Genomic DNA, 20123 nt, shown 5'->3' with positions numbered 1-20123 from the left:
AGAAAAAAAAAGTAGCTGTAAAGGAATTCCTGGGAAACTTGATAAAATTAGAGTATGCCTTCTGTAATAACAGTTTTCATTTTTAATTTCCTGGCTTTAATATTTGACCAAGATTATGTGAGAAAATGTCTTTGTTCTTAGAAAGTAAACCGCTGAGTTACTACAGGAACAGTTATCTCCAGCTCTCATGGTTCTAAAAGAAAAAATGTGCAGAGATGAACACGTGCATAGAGAGAAAGACAATGCATGTGGAACAAAACGAAAAAAAAAACAGTGAATCTGGGTATAGTAGGTCCTTGAACTATTCTGACAACATTTTTTTAAGTTTGAAAGATTTTTTTTTTTTTTTTTTGGTTTTTTTGAGGCAGGGTCTCACTATGTAGTTGAGACTGACCTGGAACTCACTATGTAGTCCAGGCTGGTCTCGGACTCATAGTGATCCTTCTGCCTCAGCCTCCCAAGTGCTGGGATTACAAGCGTAAGCCACCACGTCCGGCTTGAAAGAATATTTTTAAAACAAGGCCTCTTCAGTTCTCTGCCCAGGGAGACTATTTACACACCTGCAGACCAGTGCACCCTGTCTGCCACAGACTCCTAGAACAGTTCCAAGTGTCCCAGCCTGTGGTATTCCTATGCTGAGAAGTCTCCCCTCCTTTGTGAAATGAAACCAGGGACTTGTTTCTAACAAGAAGAACACTGCAAAAACGATGGATGTTGCTTCAGAGATTAGTTTATAAAAGGCTATGACTGGCCAGGCATGGTGGCTCCTGACTGTAACCCCAGCTCTCTGGGAGGCTGAGGTGGGAAGGTCACAAGTTCAAGCCCAGTTTGGGCAATTCGGCAAGCCCTTGTCTCAAAAAATGAGAAAGGGTTGGGGATGTAGGTCACTATGAAGGCATTGGGGTCAATGCCCAGTATCCCACACAAAAAAGCCAGTGATCTCCACCCGTTTCCCACTCTCTGTGTCTCTTCTCCCCTTTTCACGCTGTCAGAAGCTGGGGCCATGTTGTTAGCTGCTTTCCGCCACTATCACAAATACCTGCAGTCATCCACGTATAAACAGCAAAGGCTTATTTCGGCTCACAGCTGTGGAGGACTTGTGGCTGTGGTAGGATGTTACAGCCCCAGCACCTGGCAAAACTGCTCACCTCAGGGCTGCCTGGGTTGCAAGAGAGAAAGGAATGGATTGGAGTTCCACAGTCCCCTGCGGACCACGTCCCCAGGGGCTGGAAGACCTCCCACCAGGCTCCACCTCCTCCCAGGAGCGCCAAGCCTGACATCCAGCCTTGAACACGTGTGCCTTTAGAGGGCGCTCCAGAGGCAAGGAAGTGAGAACCCCTGCACGCAGCCATGGGGCTGAGGCCTAGACGCGACAGCAGGCAGGACTCCATATTCCTGCCAACGGCCACAAGTGAGCTTCCCTGGGGCTGAGCCGGCCGAGGCCTAGGCCAACACCTTGACGGTACCCTTGTGAGAGACTCCGACCCAGAGCATCCAGGTAATCAACACCGAGAATCCTGGTCCTCAGAAACCCTCGCTTCATAAATATCTGGTCCTTCCTGTGTCCATTTTATTGTGCTGGGAATGGAACCCAAGGCCTTGCACCTACTAGGCAAGCTCCAGCCACTGAGTCATAACCTTACCCACCACGTGTTGTTTTTAAGATGTTGTTTTAAAGAAATCTATTATAAAGTAGTAGATGCTAACATAATCTCCGACTTCCTTTTCTTCTTTTCTCTTTTTCTTTCTCCTCTTGGGGGAGCGAGGTGAACTGTGTCATGAACAGACAGTCATGTCCTCATGTAGAAGACTGTCTTGTTATTTTTAGCCGGCGGGGTTGTTAATATCATGCAGATTGTACCCGCGAAGGAACCCCTGGCAGAGGAGAATAGTGGGAGTTCAGTCCAGCCTGTGCTCCTCTCTCTACGTTGTGTTTCCCGGCACGTGTCTTACTCAGAGTCAAGGATATCTTTGCTTAATTTATACAAAAGTCACCTCTGGGCTAATGGCAGTCTTGTTAACTGTTACATAATATTCCTTGGTGTGAATGTATTATAATTTATTTAACCAATCTTATCTTGCTCACTATTGATATTTCTTCCCGTATTGTTATTGCAAACAACCCTGTAATGAGAAAGATCATTGTATATAGATCTTTATATTCCTATGCAAACATTTCTGAAGAAAGGAGTTCAACATAAGATGGCCCTCACATCTTTAATATTCATAGATTCTCACCTTACTACAAAATTTTTACTGGTTTATACACCTAGCATGTATAAAGAAGTTGCTTGTTTCCTTATCCCCTCACTAATGCTGGATGAAATCAGTCTTTTAAATATTTGCCCATCTGATAAGTGAAAAATTTTATCTCACAGCTTAATAGATCATTTGTAGCAAACCAAATATTTTTTAACTTTCTGTTCTCTGAGTGAAGAGAATTTCTTAGTAATACTGAGTCAGTCTCTTCCTCAGATATGAAGGCAAGGTTGAATAAATCTGCGAGAGATCAGAGAATCTGTCTTTACCCAACCAGTGTGCATTCACTCAGCCCTATCTCTTGTGTGAAATGTGAGCAGGCAAGAAATACAATGCCAGGCGCATGTAGTTACGTGTAAAGTTTCAGCAAAGGTCTTCCAGCATTTGACTTTGTGATTACAAGGCTCAATAAAAATTTTTATGACTCTGCCAGATTTGCTTGTTTAGCCACTACCACATGCTTTACAAATGGGATCGCTTTCATTCAGCTATTTTGATGTAAGTTGCTTGAGCAGAACCAAATGCCAGTGAGAATACCAAGGTCTATCGCATGGTAACTTTTGCTTTCTTCCTAGACATATGTGCTAGTCCAAATCCACTGCAAAGTCCACCGCACAGTGGACACCAAGGTGAGATTACAGGTGTAAGAATTTTGTTAGAGGAATGGCCTATGCTGGAAAACAGTGAAGAAACCAGGAAAGGCTGGAAGAGTTGCCAGTCAGTGCTGTGCGCCTGGGCCCCACCCAGGGAAGGAGAGGAGCGCAAGGAGAGGACTTGCATTTTGAGTTTCTTGCTTCCATAATTTCTGTGCAGTCGCTTACCATACTCCCAGATAATGAGATGAGATTTCTGTCCGGTGAAGGACTGCGTAGCTTTGCTGAGTCTCATGAGCAGAAGATGGAGACCTGCCAGATAGGGATGTGGCTGGAATTCTGCGCAGAAGAAACCAAGGAATGAAGAGGAATTGAGGCGTGAAGAGAAGAGGGGAAGTCAGAGAGGAAAGGGACACTTAGAACAACTGAGAAATCTTCAGAGCCAGGCAGCCAAGGAGAAGTTCCATTGGAAAGCTGCCGGCGGAAAATAAAGACTGGCTGCAGAACAAGACGTATTTCTCTGCAGAGCATCAGTCTCTAGGTGTACAACTTTCCAATTTCCTATCTTATTTTTAAGTGCTAGATGTTTGTTTGTTGTTTTCGGGGAGGGGGGGAGTCTCTGTACCTTTCTAAATTTCTGTCTCTCTTTCTACTTATGCTCCAGAAATACCATCCTGTTTTGAATTCCAAGCAACAATCCAAATATTTTGTTTGATTTCAAGATTATTTGTATCAAATATTCTTTTAGAAGTTCATAAGAACTTGGACATACCTCGTGTTTTGCAAATACTGTCGCAATTATTCAGTCTGTGTATGTACACGTTTGTGCCCATCAAATTTTTGCCTTATCTTTTAGATTGTAAACACTTTAGGAATATCCTTAAGGATACTAGTATTTTCTATCATCCCTAACTTTCTCGCAATGGGATCATAACTTGATTGTGATCATAATGTACAAATCCTGCAAATCTACATACAAAAATATTTTATTCACAAGCTAATCCAAATCCAATAGGCTTCCTGTTATCTATTTCTTCCATCACCTCTCTGCTGCATCTGTTGGAAACTGTTGATCAGAGGTCCCTTCTTCCTGGGTTCCAACGGTGTTAACTTCTGGGCTCTCCTCCTAGCTGTTTGCTCTCTTATTCTCTCTGATGATCTTTGGCTTTCTGTCATCTCTTAATTTCATATATCACACACTGATCTTTGTAAAGCCTTCCACTTCAAATCTTCCGTTATCACCTTTAACCTAATACCCCTGTTTATAGCCCCAAATCTTACTTAGCATCTGGCCCTCCAACTTCCTCTAGGGTGTCTCTAAATTACTGTAATTGCTAATTCCATTCCTCCAATCCATTCTCATGCTGACACTTACACATTTCCATTCACCGACTGCACTGCTGTGTCTTCCTTTCACTCAAAGGAAATTTTGGTATCTGAATTCTGGTTTGCTCCTCTATCCACCTGTGACTGCCTTGCCAAATTTTATTTACTTTTTGTTTGTGAAACAGTATATCACCTGCCTGATTAACCTCCAATTCTAAGGCTTACTGTGATTTTCCCAGTTCTTTAGGATTGAAGTGAAAATAGACTCGGATCCGTTTTCACCATTTAGGAAGAAAGCTTGGCTGTTTCCCAGTTTTTCCAGAATATTCTGGGAATCACAAATTTCAGCTTGTTGTCCTGGTCTGTATTTACTGCACCTAATAATTTTCAGCCATCTTAATAGCTTATCTTATGCAGTCATTCACATTCTGAATAGTTCTGTTAATCAATATGAAATGTTCTTTGCTTCTTTTGATCACCTTGGCTTGAGTCCACTCTGACTGAACATGGAACAGCTACTCCTGTGTGGTTTTAGGGTTCCCACTGCATAGAATTTTGTTTTCTAGCCTTTGATTTTTAGTCTATGAATTTCGTTTTGTATCAATGTGTTTCTTGTATACAGTATACTGTTGGATTTCGTTCACATTTTGTACTCTCTGTGTAACCCCAAATGCAAAGTGGCTGTTTCCCCTCTTTTTAACCTAAGTACTTCTTACTCAACAAATTTCTACAGAGCAGGCTTTATTGAAGATTTCAGTCATAATAATGAGGGTCTCCTGTGATTGCCCTCAGGACAGACAGCAAAACTAAACACTCAACTCCATCTTTAACAGTTAATTACTTATTTATTAATGTCACCAGGGACTGGTTACTAACTGTTCCTTCTGCAAGGGCCTCAGCTCCCTGATATTTCCAAGCACCTTCTCTCCCACTTAAGCTCCTATGAGGTATGAGAGAAAAACTCAATTATATTTAAATTTAAAACAATTTGTTACAGTAAAAGACACATTGCCATTAATCATCTTCAGAATACTTACCCTTTGCTTTCAGCACACTCATCCCATTGTCTTTGTCAGTTTCTGAAGCAGCTCTGCAAGTCCTCTTTCCTGAGTGTCTTTAGTTTCCCTGTAGTGGCTAAAGAACATCCTGAATCCATTCAAAACCTTTACCTTTCACGGTCATTCTGACTTTGGGGAAGATCCAGGAGTTACACTGCGCCAGGTCCGGTGAATAAGGTAGGTGATGATGCACTGTAATGTTTTTAGGAGCCCACCTTTCCAGCGGATGGCACTTGGCAGCAGCATTCACAGTATTTCTGGTCACACTCACATGTGTGACGGGATATTTCTAACAGCAAGACCTCTTTGTCTTCTGAGGCTTTGCATTCCCTTGCTGTGTCACCCTCTTCAAGTGTTTTGCCTTGCTGCACGTGAAGATCTGGCTCCAAGCATCAGCACTGCTGGGCCTAGTTCTACCCCTTGGGGGGGCCAAAATACGCCTGACCATTCCTGTACCAGAGGAGTACTGTGTTTAAAAATAGCAACATCCTCACACAGAGAGAGATTTAAAATGCCCTGTGTCCTCCAGAACACTTCCCTGGACTTGTTTCTAAGGCCTTTCTCTATGCCAGCCATTTTCTTGGAACATACTATCCTTCATTCATTTCTTTTAAAATGTAGCATCTGGACATATTCCATTGGTCTTCCAAATGCTACGCAGTAAGACAAGAAAACCACCTCCTTCATTTTTTTTTTTTTTTAGATTTTTTAAAATTGAGTTTATTGGTGCATTTTAGGTATACGGTACAGTTACATTCATTATTGGGATCTTGTACCTTTACATGAGAGATCTTGGTTCTCATTTTTTCCCCTTGTCCCTGCCCTCCCTTCACTCTCTCCTCCCCTCCCCATTTAAAAACACTGTATTTCCATTTTTTCATTTTCTCATATTTTTTTCTTTTCCCTTGTTACCTTTCCCCTACCCTTTCCACTTTCCCTACACCTTTTGCCCTTTTCTTCCTATTTCACATTGTCAGTTGTCTCATTAGGGTCTTTATGTACTATTACAGTTTTTCACACCAGAGAAACTATTCAGTATTTACACATGTGTGGCTTATGTATTTTACTTAGGAGTGTATCTTCAATATGTATCCATTTTCCTATGAATGAATCTAATTTCTCATTCTTTATGGCTGAGTAGTATTCCATTTTATAGAAAAACTACATCTGCTTTATCCAGTTTCCAACTGATGGGCAAATGGGCTATTTCCAAGCCACCTCCTTAATTTTAAACATGAGATACGTCTAATATCTCTCATAACCACATAATTTTGTGTTAATTCATAATTTTTCTTGTATATTGAGCTTTATTTTAGTTAGACTTTCTCTCTCTCTCTCTCTCTCTCTCTCTCTCTCTCTCTTTTTTTTTTGGTACTGGGGATCAAACTCAGGACCTTCGCTTTTGAGGCAGGCAGCAGAACCACTGAGCTAAATTCCCGGCCCTAGCTCTTTTTCACATATTCTATGGCTAAGCCTCATGTGATTGCCATGTAGTAATAGCCTGACAAATGTTCACCATCATTAACAGATGGTATCCCTTCTCAACAATAAACTTGATAAATATGCTTCCCAGGAGATTATGTAAACCACTGGCTTAACCCTTAAAAGGTTCATACAGGATTATGGTGGAACATAGAGTCCATGGGTACCTCCTGCGTGGTGTCAGTCCTGCACTTGAACTGCCTTGGGTATGGATGAGTGTCTAGTTCCTTATCTGCCCTGTTGTCTTTAGGAAACCAAGTTTCCCTGTTTCCCTCAGCTCTGGGTGTGACGAGATCCCCAAAACACAAATATAACTCTGCTTCTGCAGACCTTCCAAGGCCATCAGAACTGTTTCCTACCTTCTTCCCTTCATCCCCACCTTGCCCTCTGAAAACAGGTCTGGAAGTCTCGGGTGGTTTCTGTTACTTTATGTCATCTACTAGGCATGACTGCCAATTCCGCTGAGTAAAACTGCTTTTGGTGAGCACAGTTACAATTATTTCTGGGTATAACACTGGCTCTCTCTGCCAAGAACCACTGCCGCCTTCTGTGTGCCATGATGGTTTTCCATAAAGCACTGTTCCTACTAGAATCTTCAATTTGCCAGAGTGGGCTATGGCTTCTTATAGATTTGGTGAGACCAATTTATTATCTTTTTGAGCTACAGTCTATTGTCTGCACCTCCCACCATGGTGGCCTTGGAAGGAGCTGAGCATGGACTGAATTCCCTGAAACGGTGAGCCAAGTTAATCCTTTCTTCCTTTAAATTGTGTGCGTCTGGTATTGTCCTAGACATGAGAAAGCAGCTAATATAGAAAGAAAGAGTAGATCTGACCCCTGTGGAAATTCATATATAACCCTGGGAAAGAGGTTTTACATATATATTATGAACTCAGGGTAGTTCTTCTTGGGAACTGATGTCTTCCTAAACATTGTTTATGCTATGCTTTGAATGTTTCCCCTCAAGAACTCATGTATCTCATATCAGCCAATTTTATGGTATTAAGAAGCAGGGCTTTAAGAGGTGACTAGGAAATGAGAGCTCCTCTCTGATGAATGAGACTAAGGTCTTTATGAAAGACATTTCCCACGGCATGTGATTCTTTTGCCCCTGTCCCTTCCACCTTCCACCATACTAGAGCACAATGTGCCTGGATGAGGCAGCAGTGAGGCACCATCTTGAAAACCGAGAACAACTCTTAATAGACAACCAAGTCAGCTTGCACCTTGATCTTAGACTCTCAGCCTCTAGAACTATGGGAAATAAATTTCTTCTCTTCATAAATTCCAGTCTTGGGTATTTTGTTATAGCAGCTGAAACAGACCAAGACAGTGATTTTTTTTCCAATTTTTCCTTTTAGTTTAGTATATAACCTCTCTCCTGGGGCCAGATACAAGTTCCCTTAGAGGTCATATTTGCTCTTTTTGCTCTATTCGTTACTTTATCATGTCTGAGACACAATACCAGACATCTACAAGACAGAAGATTTAACCTGGCTCTTCATTTCAGGGCATTCAGTCTATGGTAAGCTACTTCCAAGGCAGGAACATGGGGCAGGGGACAAAGATACGGAGTTCATGGCCACCAGGAAGCAGAGCAGGGGAACAGGGCCAGAGAGGAAGATGCCAGGGACCATGTACAGTGCCCAAGGTCATGCCTCCCTTCTTCCCACTGTGTCCTCAACCTGGTCACACTCCTAGGACGTGTGTCCTAGTTGTCTCTTTGTGTGTCCAGAATTTCTCTTATAGGGACACAGGTCAGACTGGGTGACAGCCCACTCTCTAACAATCTTATGAACACAGAGAAAGGGAAGAGGTATGAAGATGGAGCCGAGCTGCTCTGTGTTTCAAGGTCAGGAAGAGAAACAGAAACTGGAAAGTCAGGAGTGGCCGATGAGTTGATGGAAACCTGGAAATGTATGATTTCCTAGTAGCAGAGATGCTTCAAGAAAGTTATCACCTACCGTAAAATGTTGCTGAGAGACAAGAAAGATGATGGCTAAGAGGGAAGGTGGCCATGGCATTTAGGGCACCATCAGAATTTGCAGGAGAGCAGCTTGGCAGTTTTGTGGAGAAAAAAGGCAGTCTAGAGTGGACTGTGGATGGGAGAGGATTGCAACAACGAGTATCACCAACTCTTCTGAGGTTTGCCACAGAGGAGAATTGAGAAATAGAAAAGAAGCCAAAGGATAATAAGGGGTCAAGGCAGGGATCATTTTAAGATGGGGAAAAATAGCCATGGTTGTCTGCTAATGGGATCGACACATTAGAAAGGAAGACAGGAATCTCACAGAGGATGGCGGGAGTGTTATCCTTGACAGTAAGTCCCGAGACTGCTTGTGATATTGAGTGGCCAGACCGAACAGGTTTTCTTTTGTTGGGAAACTGCCCGTAGGAAGCAGAGTGCACAGCACAAAGGTGGGAGGTCTGTAGACACAGTCACAATGGTAGTGGAATTTCCTTTCTGAGTCCGTATAGGAGAGGAGGTGGTGCTCATCTGAGGATGGAGGAGAGAGTGTGAGTGAAATCACTGCCTACGCTGGAAGGAAAGTGAATGGTCCAGGGAATCACAGTAAAATTAGCAGCCAGCTCTAAGAGCAACCTTGAACTTAATCACTCCGAATTTAAACTCAGGCCACTCACTATAGTGGTACATTTTTCTCTAGCCAGTTCAGCTAGGAAGATGACAGCCCTGTGGAAATTGAGAGTTAAATTTAAGCAGGGTTGGGGTTTTTCTAGACGTGGTCAACAAGGAGAGAAGACACAAGAGAAGATGATATGAAAAGGAGTGATTCTGACAATGGACCTTAGAATCTCAGCTAAGGAAAAACGCAAAGAACTTAAGTAAAATGGTGATGAAATCATGGGATGTACATGATAGTGGGCCACTATGGAGAAAGAGCTGGAAAGATTAGATCCATGTTTACAGCAGCACAATTCATACAAGCTAAATCTTGGAAGCAACCTAAATGTCCATCAAGAGATGAATAAAGAAAATGTGGTGTTTATACAGTGTGGAGTACTACACTGCCATAAAGAAGGATGAACTTGAGTCATTTGTAGGAGAAGGATACACCTTGAGACCACAGTGTTACGTGAAACAAGACACAATATCACATGGTTTCTCTTACATGAGAAGTCTACAGTGTAAATAAGGAGCAAAGTAAAAGTGAGGTAACAGGAAGTAAGGAGATGGATCTTTTGCAAAAGGGGAAGAGACCAAGAGATGAAGGGGGGTTGGAAAGAGGAGATAAAAAAGAATGAAGATGTAGTATGTACATCTCTCAGCTCCCTACAATTAATGCAATCATTATGCAAACATGTATTAATAAAAACAAAACTTTTTTGAAAAGAAAAGAAAGCTCTTTTCTCCTCTCTCTCCTAATTGTCCGGTTCTATGGCAGGAGCAGGGGTCCTGATTAGTACTTATTTGCCTACTCCCGGTTGTGCCTTTTTAAAGGTTCGTATAACAGACCTTGCTGGGTGTGACCCGTTATTGCGCTACCAACTTGGCAGTGACTCAGGAGACAGCGCTGAGCAGAGAGGGGCTTCACCACCCGAAAAGCAAACCCATTTAGACCTCACCTCGCACTCTCTGTTGTGGGCTCAATCCTTAACCACGTTGAGCCTCGCTTGGCATATGTAAAAGGAAGACAACGATAACCTCCCTGTGGTTATTGTGAAGATCAAATGCAATAAGGTATGTGAAAGTGCTTTGCAAACTAAAAGGCCAATTAACAATAACCTGAAATAGCCCAAGATCATGAATCATCCAGCAAAGGAGGAAACCAAGGACTTTTGAATGGACGTTTGCTTGCCTTTCAACCTGTATGACTAAGCCAGGCATCATGCTTGTCAGACTCCAGCCTCACTCGGTAGCTCTCTCCCTCACCCAGTCTCTTTATTGCATGTTCCAGACCTCTGTGTCCAGGCAGAAAGGGATAAAGATGGGAAGGGAAGGAAGGGGGAGGCAGGGAGAGTGAGGAAGAGAATGGAAGTGATATTTGCAAAGGAATTACGTACCAGGCCCTCACCCAGCCCGCTGTCCTGCGCTGTCCAATGCTGTCCTCCCAGTTTATAGATGGGGAAAACAGATGCAGGAAGCTTCTGTCATCTGAAAGTCACACAATGAGGACATGGAGGAAGGATAGGAGATCGACCTCCTTCTGAATCCAAAGCCCAAGTCTTCTGGGATATGCAGCTAATCCCAAGCAGCCTCTACCCAAGAAAAATAACTTTCAGAGAATGTTTTCTTAACTCAAAGCCTCCATTCCTCCGTGATGCTTAACCTCTTAGAATAAGAGAAGCATGGAATCAAAGAAGCATTTTAGAATACTAAAATTCTTGGGGCAAGATGTTATTGACCCAAAGTGAAAGCCACTTACATTCTGAAAGTGGCTTCCCTTAGAAGCCCTTCTTGGCTTCTCGTTGGCCCAGAACTTCTTCACTACAAGGTTTAGGGCAACATGACAGAGGAAGAAAGGGAAGTGTACGGGCTGCCTCGACTTGCACTGTCAGGCACCTCCGTGTCGAGTTGAATACACATCCACCCCCAAATTTAATGACTTAAAACACTCATGTGTTTCAGTTTCTCCTGGTTCTGAGAGCTAAGCAGCCCTCCTTCAGGGTTTCTCCCTGAATGCACTGTATTGGCTGGCTGGAGGCACATGAAGATAACCAGTAACATGGCCGCCCAACATGGCTCTCCTTCCTGGCCACTGACTGGAAGTTCGGTGAACCCTGCCAATCACAGCCAGCCGTCCTCATGGGCCCAGGGACACACCCAAGTCAGAACAACCTCTACATCCATCCAACTCTTGGCCTTAGAGTTTGCTCCAGCCCTTGCTGGCCTTGTGTGTGCAGCACACACTGTGCTTTCTATTCTGCAGCTATTCTGACTTCTCTTTCCTGGTCCGCTCTAATACTCCTTGCAGAAAGCTTCCTTCTTTCAGTTCTTTCCACGGGGCCGCTCTGGGTCGTCTAGGTTTCATGTTGTGTCGCCCCCTCCGGAGCTTCGCGGGCTAACACATGACTCCTCTGTGCCTCCAAGGCCTTGGTGTGTTTGCCTTCTTATCTACCATCTCTGTCCCACCACTGGAACACAAGCTTCGAGAGAACACTGACTGTCTACCCCATCCCTGACGGCGGCATGAGAAGTGCTGCTGATAGGCTCATATCCACTGCATTGTGGTCACAGCAAGGTCCTGCTGGGTGAATAAATGGATGAACAACTGTGTGTCCTTGCCAAAGAGCACAAACAAATGCTTAGACACTCATGATGGGGCTCTGAGCTGCTGCTCTGGAAAGCTGTGTTATCTTTAGACATTTCTTAGACTACTCCTGCATTATGTCATGGATTTACCTAACTAGTCAAAGATATCCATTGTGTATTTGTAATGGGAAGTTTTCAAACTGTGCCTCTGGGTGCTTTGGGGCTGTGACTCTCACCCCCAGACAAGGCTAAGGGGTGTAAAGGTGAGCGGGAAGCCCTGGCACCCCACCACCATCACGTCCACCAGAACAACAGTCCATTCCTTTCTTTGATCTATGGAGGTTCTAAGATTTAGTTTGAAAAACAATCCCAGTGCTGGAAATGAGAAGAGGCGATCTGTTCCATTCCATTCTGTCCTCTCACGACACTCTTTCCCCAAGCGTGGCTTTCCGACTCCCTGCATCAGAGGCAACGCCAGGCCACGTGGACAATTCTGATTCTCTGGAGGACTGAACTAAAATCTCTGGCTCTGTCACCAGGGAATTTGTATCTCGGGAAATCATTAGGTCCTGGAAACTTTGGAAATCATTGCTTTATGGGGTGAGGACAATCTGACAAAATAGAGAAATAAACCGTCATACACAATAGAACCCTCTTTCCTTTGGAATGACTTCTTACAAAAGCCGTGTCCTTTCTCAGCATATTCAAAGTCTTTTGGAGGAGTGGGCCTGGCTGGCTGGCCCCAGGGTATTCAGACTGTGTACTTCCTTTGCCAGTAGCCCTGATACTTCTCTTTCGCTGGGTGATTGAAGCTAGGCAGATATATGTACACACACACACACACATATCCACACAATGCCTGTGGGCAGTGTCACGTCCAACACCCCCTCCCAGCTAAGTCCTGCCAATTAAGCCCTTCTCGAATGGTATAAGAGCAAGGCCCTTAAAATTCCAAGCATAAAACAGCTAATAAGAGTATCTTGTTCAGCTAAGCAATAAAAAAAAAATAGACAAAAAGCTGCAAAGTTTTCTTGGTGATCATTGTTTAACACTGTACATAATTAAATATTAATGAAAGTATGCTACTTTCATTTTGTGAGCAATTTAATTCAATTAAAAATAAACGGTTCTCCTTGGCTCAGTGGGCATACTGCTCTGTAGCCCTGCCCTTAACTCGGTTTCCACTGTGTTTCCATCCAGCCCAGCAGAGCTCCTGAAATACAACCCCCGGGTGAGGCACTTAACTCGTTCAGAACCAGAGCAGTCCTGGCTGCTAGGCACTTGTGTCGGCCACAACACACGACGAGGTTACAGGTAAGGATGGGTGGCAAGCTCTTGCCTTGTGGGATGAGAAGACAGACATCTCAAAGAAGCCGAAACGGTGGGCATCTCAGAGCTGATTGGATATGGGTTGATGAGATTAAGTATGATATGATTTACATATATATAATATAAATATATATGAGGTGTGATCAAAATATGTGGTGAGTATTTAAACTTCCATGAGATTTTATTACTGTAAAAGACACATTGCCATTAATGCCCTTCAAAGTTCCCCCCTCACATCAAATGCACTAGTCCCAATATTCTTGCCTCTTTCTGAGGCAGCTCTGGAAGTCCACTTTCATGAGTGTCTTTACAAGCTATGATCAAAAATACAGTGAATGCTGCTGCCAAACGCCATCCAGCGGAAAGACAGCCTCCTAAAAACATGACAGTGTGTCCTCATCCACCTTATTCACCCAAATCTGGCACCATGACACTGCCCCAAAGGCAAAATGACTGTGAAAGGTTATTTTTTGGTTTTGAGGTTTTTTTGTACCGGGGATCAAACTCGGGTCCTTGCACTTGCGAGGCAGGCGCCAGAAACACTGAGCTAAATCCCCGGCCCTTTGAAAGGGCATTTTGAATCAATTCAGGACAGTGAGGTAGTTAGACCATGTAATTAAAGATACTCAGGAAAGAGGATTTCCAGAACTGTTTCTGAAAGTGTAAGAACAATAGAATCAGGAATCAAAATGAGGAGAAATATTTTAGCGGGGCAGGGAGTCGAGGGCAATGTGTCTTTCACTGTAATTTTTAAAAATTAAACATTCTCTGTACTTTTCACTCAGAATGCACAAGTAAATACTGCATATAAATAAGTTGAGCTGTACACTTAGGGTTTGTGCAAATTATGCACTTGATCACAAATATTTATACTTCAACGGGAGAAGAAAAGAGACACTTGTTCTGCTCTGCGGGCCGCTGCTCCAGCATCATTAGGCATAAGAAAGGCACCGTGAGCATCCACTTTACCTCTGGCTGGGAGGATTCGTTTTTTAAAACTTAAGGACACTTTACTGTGTGATAAAAGAAAAACACAAATCTTAGTGCATACTTAGGAAGAAACTGCCAAATACGAGGCAGTTAACTTTGTGGTGGGTGCCTGGGGCCATCTCTATGCAGAAGGCTCTGCCAGTACGAAGTCTCCAGGCCAGCGACAGTGGGGAAGCAGAAAGAGGAGACTTCAGGGGCCACAGCAGGTGGCACAGGGCAGAGTGAGGAGTCAGGACCACAGCAAGTCCGGGGCAGCCTGAGAACGCCCTGTGTCATGCTGACGGGGGTAGGCAGCCAGCAGAAAGCGGGGTACCCCAGGCTAGCAGTTATTCCCTGGGAATGGCTCCTGGGGCCTCCTCACAGGTCCCAGAGCCACTGTGATAACAGGCTGCTCTGTGGTTTCACCCAGAAGATCCATGGTTTGGGAATGAACACTAGCATTCCAGAGGCCACAGCTAATAATAACCACGTTATCACCACTGCAGGCTGAGCAGCCGGCGTGTGCAACTCTGGGTACTCAGGCCAGTGCCAGCCCCCATGAATGGAGAGAAAAATGCCAAGCTGTTGACAAAAGTTTGCTGCTAGAAATGAAACCCTGGCAAGAATTTGACAACCTGCACGCATTGTGAATATGCTGGTTTATCTGGCAGGAATAGGAAGCTGTGTTGGAAAACAGTGTATCCTTTTTGGTGCAAGGTCAGAGTCTGTGGGACCTCAGGTGCCACCGCCCACCCCCCAGCCCCATGGGAGAGCAGCCTCAGAGCCAGGTCACCAGATCGCGGGGCAGAGGGAGGCCCCTTGGCTGGTCCCCAACACAGGGAAGACTGTCCTGGCCCAAGTGTGGGGGGCCACATTGCACGCAGGGCCCACCGAGGCCAGCAAGGGGCCTCCCCAGCACCCCACAGGTTCTTTATGTGAGAAAAACACTGGGAGGTTGAGCCCACCCTGAGGGCTACCTCATTCCTGTATAACCTGGGCCAGAAGCTGAACCTCCCCAGTCTTCAGCTCACTCGCCTGCAAAGGGGGCTCAGAATAGCACAGCCACCCCAGAGCCACAAGTTGACAACAGGGACACCCTGAGCACGGGACAGTGCGGATCAGCATGTGCCCCTCTCCCTGACCACCTGCCAGGCACTTCCCTGCTTTATTCTTCTCAGTTACGCTCACCCCTTCCTGGTACACTGTGGCTCTTACTTCCTTATTTATTGTCTGTCTTTCTCAAACCAGGGGGAAGCTCTATGAGAAGAGAGATTGTGTGTTTTGTCTATTACTAAATCCCGAGATTTAACCTTGAATGGTGCCCGTACATAATGGTTGACCTCGTGTGGATTCTCTCAGCCTTAAAATCCTATGTGGGGGAAGCTGCTGGCTCTGTGTGTTTTCAGAAATTGGGGAGATGGGGTCCAGAGAGAATTCCAAATGTGTCTGATCACCCAGCTCATAAGTCAGCCCAGGGCTTTCCCCGAAACCAATTCTGCCTCTGCTCCTGGATATAGAAGCCAGAGGGACCTCCAAGATCAGCAGGTCAACCTGCGCCCTGCTCGAGAGAGAAATGGAGACCAGGAGAAAAAGGGTTGGAGAGCTCCTGACAGAGCTGGGATTAGAACTGGTACCAGCAGGCTCCTGCATGCACGTGCGTGCGTGTGTGTGTGTGTGTGTGTGTGCGCGTGTGTGTGTGTCTTTCGTAGAGAAATTCTCAAGGCGTGTTCTACTAACATGAGAAACCTAAGAAATAAGCACGAGCGCCCAAGGGTGTCGCCATGGCCCTGCAGTGTGCTAAGTCTTTTGTCGTTAACATTTTGCAAATCTGGATTTCGGTTTCTGCTTTCTTCATCCCCCTCCAGGGGATTGGAAAACCTACCCCGGAACAGGGAACCTGGGTCCAGCAGCCCCAGAGAGGCAGAGGCATCACAGAGGGTGGCAGTGGCAGCTGGGGAGGAGGCAGAGACAGGCTCTCTCCTCACCCAGGCGGGCGACGTGGACAGTGAGGGTACCTGACCCACAAACCCACGCCCCTCTACCAAAGCCCTGTCCATGTCTGCCCCATCCTGTCCTCCGGAGCTCATCCGGACGAGGCCCATCAAACACGGGTAGCTATACCAGGCCCATTCACCCCTCTTGACTCAGTTTCCCCAGCTAGAAAACAGAAACAGAATTCTTGGTCCTTTTCCAGAAATGGCGTCTGCGGTGATGATGGTGATGATGATCTCTCAGAACCCTCACCCAGACCCTCCCTCATCATCATCTTGTCTTCCTGTTTCTTAAAAATCCCCTTTGCCACAATCTCCTCGCTCCTCTCTCTCATTTCCAACTCCTCCTCCTCTCGCTGCCCTCCCACCCCACACAGCCACGCTGTGGAAGTGACGAAGAGAAGCCCTCCCAGGGATGGGGAGGCTGGATGGAGCCTCCCGTCCATCTCCCCTGACTCTACCTGCTCACACTCGCTGGAGAGCGCTTGGCCAGCTCTATGAGCAGAAGATCGTGCAGATTATTACAAGTACAAAGAGAGCTGCTGCCTTCACTGGGAAGCCCGGAGAGGAGGCTCCCTGGCTGGAAGAACACAGGGTGCTCCATGGGTGAGAAGGGCGCTGGCCTCGGCCTGCCACCGTTTAGGTGGGCAGTGAGTGGATGCATGGGCTCCGTGCACATGAGAGCCCTCAAGGCTCATCAGATGGATCGGGCTGTTCTTCAGGGGGAAACATTAAATCTTCCGAAGAGACGGATGTGGCCTTGTGATAAGTGGAGTAGCCGGTCCCAATTAAACCCAGCTCTGCCAGCAGACGCGCCTCCAGGCAAGGTAAACATAATCCTTGCTCCTGCAGTCTGGCTGCAGGGGAGCAAAGGCGGGTGGTGGAGCCTGGGAAAAGGGTCTCGCAAGGCTGGAAAGTGGGAGAAGCTACGGTCACCTCTGCAGGCGGCCGACCCACATCACGGCTCCCTGCCAGCTCTGCCCAGGCTGGCTGCTGCCTTGGAGGCTTCTCAGCCCAACCCCGGAGGCCACCAGCTCTGTACTACACTCTCAGCGTGTCCTGACCCTCCAACACTGAGGGTGACGGAGCAGTGTCCTCTGCGTTTCCCAACAGGCCCCATCTTTTCCAGGAACTGCTCCTTTTCTGGGAAGGGCTGGCTGTGCCAGCGAGTGACCCTGCCAGGAAGTGGCCAGACCTATGTGAGGCCTTCTTAGAAGACATGGTGATAAGGTACAAGAGGGAAAAGGGAAGGCTTCGCAGGCCAGGCAGGGTGGCCGCTGGGTCCAACACACTGGCTGCTGGCCACACTGATCCTTGACCACTTGAAAGGTGGCGAGTCTGAACGTATGTGTGCTGTGGGCCTAAAATATACCCTGGATCTCAAAGGAGGAGGAGGAGCTGCTGAGGAACTTCTGTATGCTGATATCATTTATTGAAATGATAACATGTGGGGCTAAATAAGATACAGTACAGTTAATTTCACCTGCTTCTTTCCCCTCCCCCTGAAATATGGCAACTAGAAAACTCTGCCTTCCATGGGCTCGTTTTCTTTCTTCGGGAGAACCCAGCTCTAGAGAATCTTTAGCTGCTCCACATCTGAATCACGCTTCTCTCAAGAGCCCATCCTTGTCTCCTTCTGGGACCCTCTAATGCTAGAACTAAAGTGACATCGGTTTGTGCTTTCATTTTTTCCCAGCACAGGGCCCCTGAAGGTAAACCCATCCCATGCCCTGCAGTAGAAACCCGGCCTCAGCAGCCCCGCCCTCCAGCATCTGGACCGCTTTAGTTTATGACTAAAAGTACCCCTTGCGCTTCCTCCCTCCCACGCCTGTTCTCAGAACCTGGCTCTTTCATGCCTGCCTTGGGCTTAGAAAAAGCAGAATCAATAGGCTGATGAGGACCCAAGGAGACCATCAGACCTGTTCAAATGGTCCACTTGACCCACCCTAAGCAAAGCGCAGCTGCACAGGTCTAATTCTTTTTTAAAAAAGGATCGTTCTCATTTGTTCTCATAGAGTAATACTTGTTTTTTGGTTTTTTAAAAAAACAGGAAAATAGGACCATAAGAAGAAAATAAAAATCATCCACCATTGCATACATCAGGCTAGCCAGTTGATGTTTTAAGGTACAGCCAGCTGACATTGTATTTTTTACAACAAAAATAAAAATTGTATCATTTATTGCGTACTTACTATATCCAGGCATCATGCTAATCATGTTTTAAGCCTATTTTTTCCTAATCATTGCCAAGTAGATTTGGTTGTTATCCCCAGTTTTTAGTTGAGAAAAACTGAGACTTAGCAAAGAGTATATTTCGTGTCCAAAGGCAAACAGGAAGTAAGTGATCCGGCCAGGGAAGCACGGGTCCAAACTGGCTGTGGATATGAAGCCTTTAGCCTCAGTCCTCCAAGAAGAGACCGTCGCTGCCCCTGTGAACCACTTCTCTCCGAGATACCCACTTCCACCGAACCCTCCTGAGCTCGCGGCCATTGCTCTGCACAACTCTTCCGCCACCACTGCCTTCTGTTTATACGTCCGTCCTTTCAGTGATGTCTGTCCCATAACCAGACCACCTTCCTGAGCACGCTCACCGAGTTCCTCTGCTCCGGTGGAGCTTACAGGTCAGACAGACCAGAAATGAGCGAGTCATAACATCACAGCACATCATCCGCACCTCCCACCAGTAACGCAGGGCCACAGAAGCAGCACGGCAAGGGAGACTCAGAGTGATTGGAGGAGCTGTAGGAGAGACCTGTACTATGATTTGCCACTGTTTAACACCGTACATAATGAAACCTAGATGGGACCAGCGCTCCTCTTTGGAGGAGGGGAGAAAACGAGCATTTGGAAGCAGAGCTTCCCAGAGCAGAACAGACGCTGAGCTGGGGCTGGGACTGTGAATTCAAGAAGGGCCAAGGAAGCTTGGTGGGCGGCAGGAGATTAGAGTTGACCAGGACGAGGATGGCCACTGGGGCCTGGGGAGCCACTCCAGAAGCCTGGCTTTTATCCTGAAAGAGAGGGGACACCACCAGAAGGCTTTTAGCAGAGGGGATGATTTATGCCTTAAAAGTGTCAGTCCAGCCACCGTCTCCAGACTACAGGGGAGAGGGAACTCATGGCAGCAGAGTGGCCAGTTGAGAGCTCAGCAGTAACCCAGAGCAGAAGAGCAGGCAGGGGGCAGCGACACAGGTGGGAAACAACAAGCAGATTCTGGATGTGTTTTAGAGGCCAAGCCAGCAGGACTGGCTGATGGATCCAATCTGGGAGAAGAGAGAAAGCATCAAGGGCAAAACCGTGCTTTGCAGCTTGGAGTGCCTGGATAAAGGGGATGGCCATCGACAAAGATGAGAGGACGACGGAATTGTTTGAGGGTGGAGAAAGCAGAGCCTGGTGGGGGCGATGTGAAGTCTGACACCAGCCCGACACCGGCGTCGGTGCGTCAAGTAAAAAGCTGCCCAACATCTGAGCACAGAGAATAGGCCAAGGCTCAGGCCAGGAATTTAGAGTTCTCAGAAGACAGTGTTTGAAATGGTGACCCCGAATGAATGGATCTTGGCAGGGATTCACTGCACAGAGGTGAGATCTTTACTAAAACTTCAGGCCTTCCAAATAATAAAACTTCAAGAGCGGGGAGGAAACCATCAAGGAGAGGGAGGAAGTAGCCAGGGAGGTAAATAAATATCCAGAGGAGAGAGGCGTACGGGCAGGAGGAGGAAGGTACTTCAAGAAGAAAGGAGACTGACCCCGTCAAACGCTGCTGTCCACAGAACACAAAACGGTCTGAACCACGGCCATTGGGTTGGCCGTGTGAGGAGTATACAGGTTACCGGTGTAGGTGAGGAGGATCACTCCAGCGGGGCCCCAGGGCTAGAGAGGAACAATCCACATCCATTCTCCTTCTTGG

At 46.2% G+C, this 20123-nt stretch overlaps 1 long non-coding RNA gene across 1 annotated transcript; it reads left to right on the top strand.

Annotated features, from left to right (window-relative positions):
* The first annotated feature begins 1386 nt into the window (after nucleotides 1-1386).
* LOC104875133 lies at nucleotides 1387-14914 on the top strand. Its single transcript, XR_783960.1, has 4 exons — nucleotides 1387-1498; nucleotides 2835-2888; nucleotides 13131-13244; nucleotides 14735-14914. It is a non-coding gene; the product is annotated as an uncharacterized LOC104875133 (long non-coding RNA).
* The last annotated feature ends 5209 nt before the right edge of the window (nucleotides 14915-20123 follow it).

Source organism: Fukomys damarensis, unplaced genomic scaffold (genome assembly GCF_012274545.1).
Source record: "Fukomys damarensis isolate Sample0158 unplaced genomic scaffold, DMR_v1.0_HiC HiC_scaffold_11, whole genome shotgun sequence".
NCBI classification, from domain to species: domain Eukaryota; kingdom Metazoa; phylum Chordata; class Mammalia; order Rodentia; family Bathyergidae; genus Fukomys; species Fukomys damarensis.
Note: the sequence above shows the minus strand (reverse complement) of the source record. Positions and strands in the feature narration are given on the sequence as shown.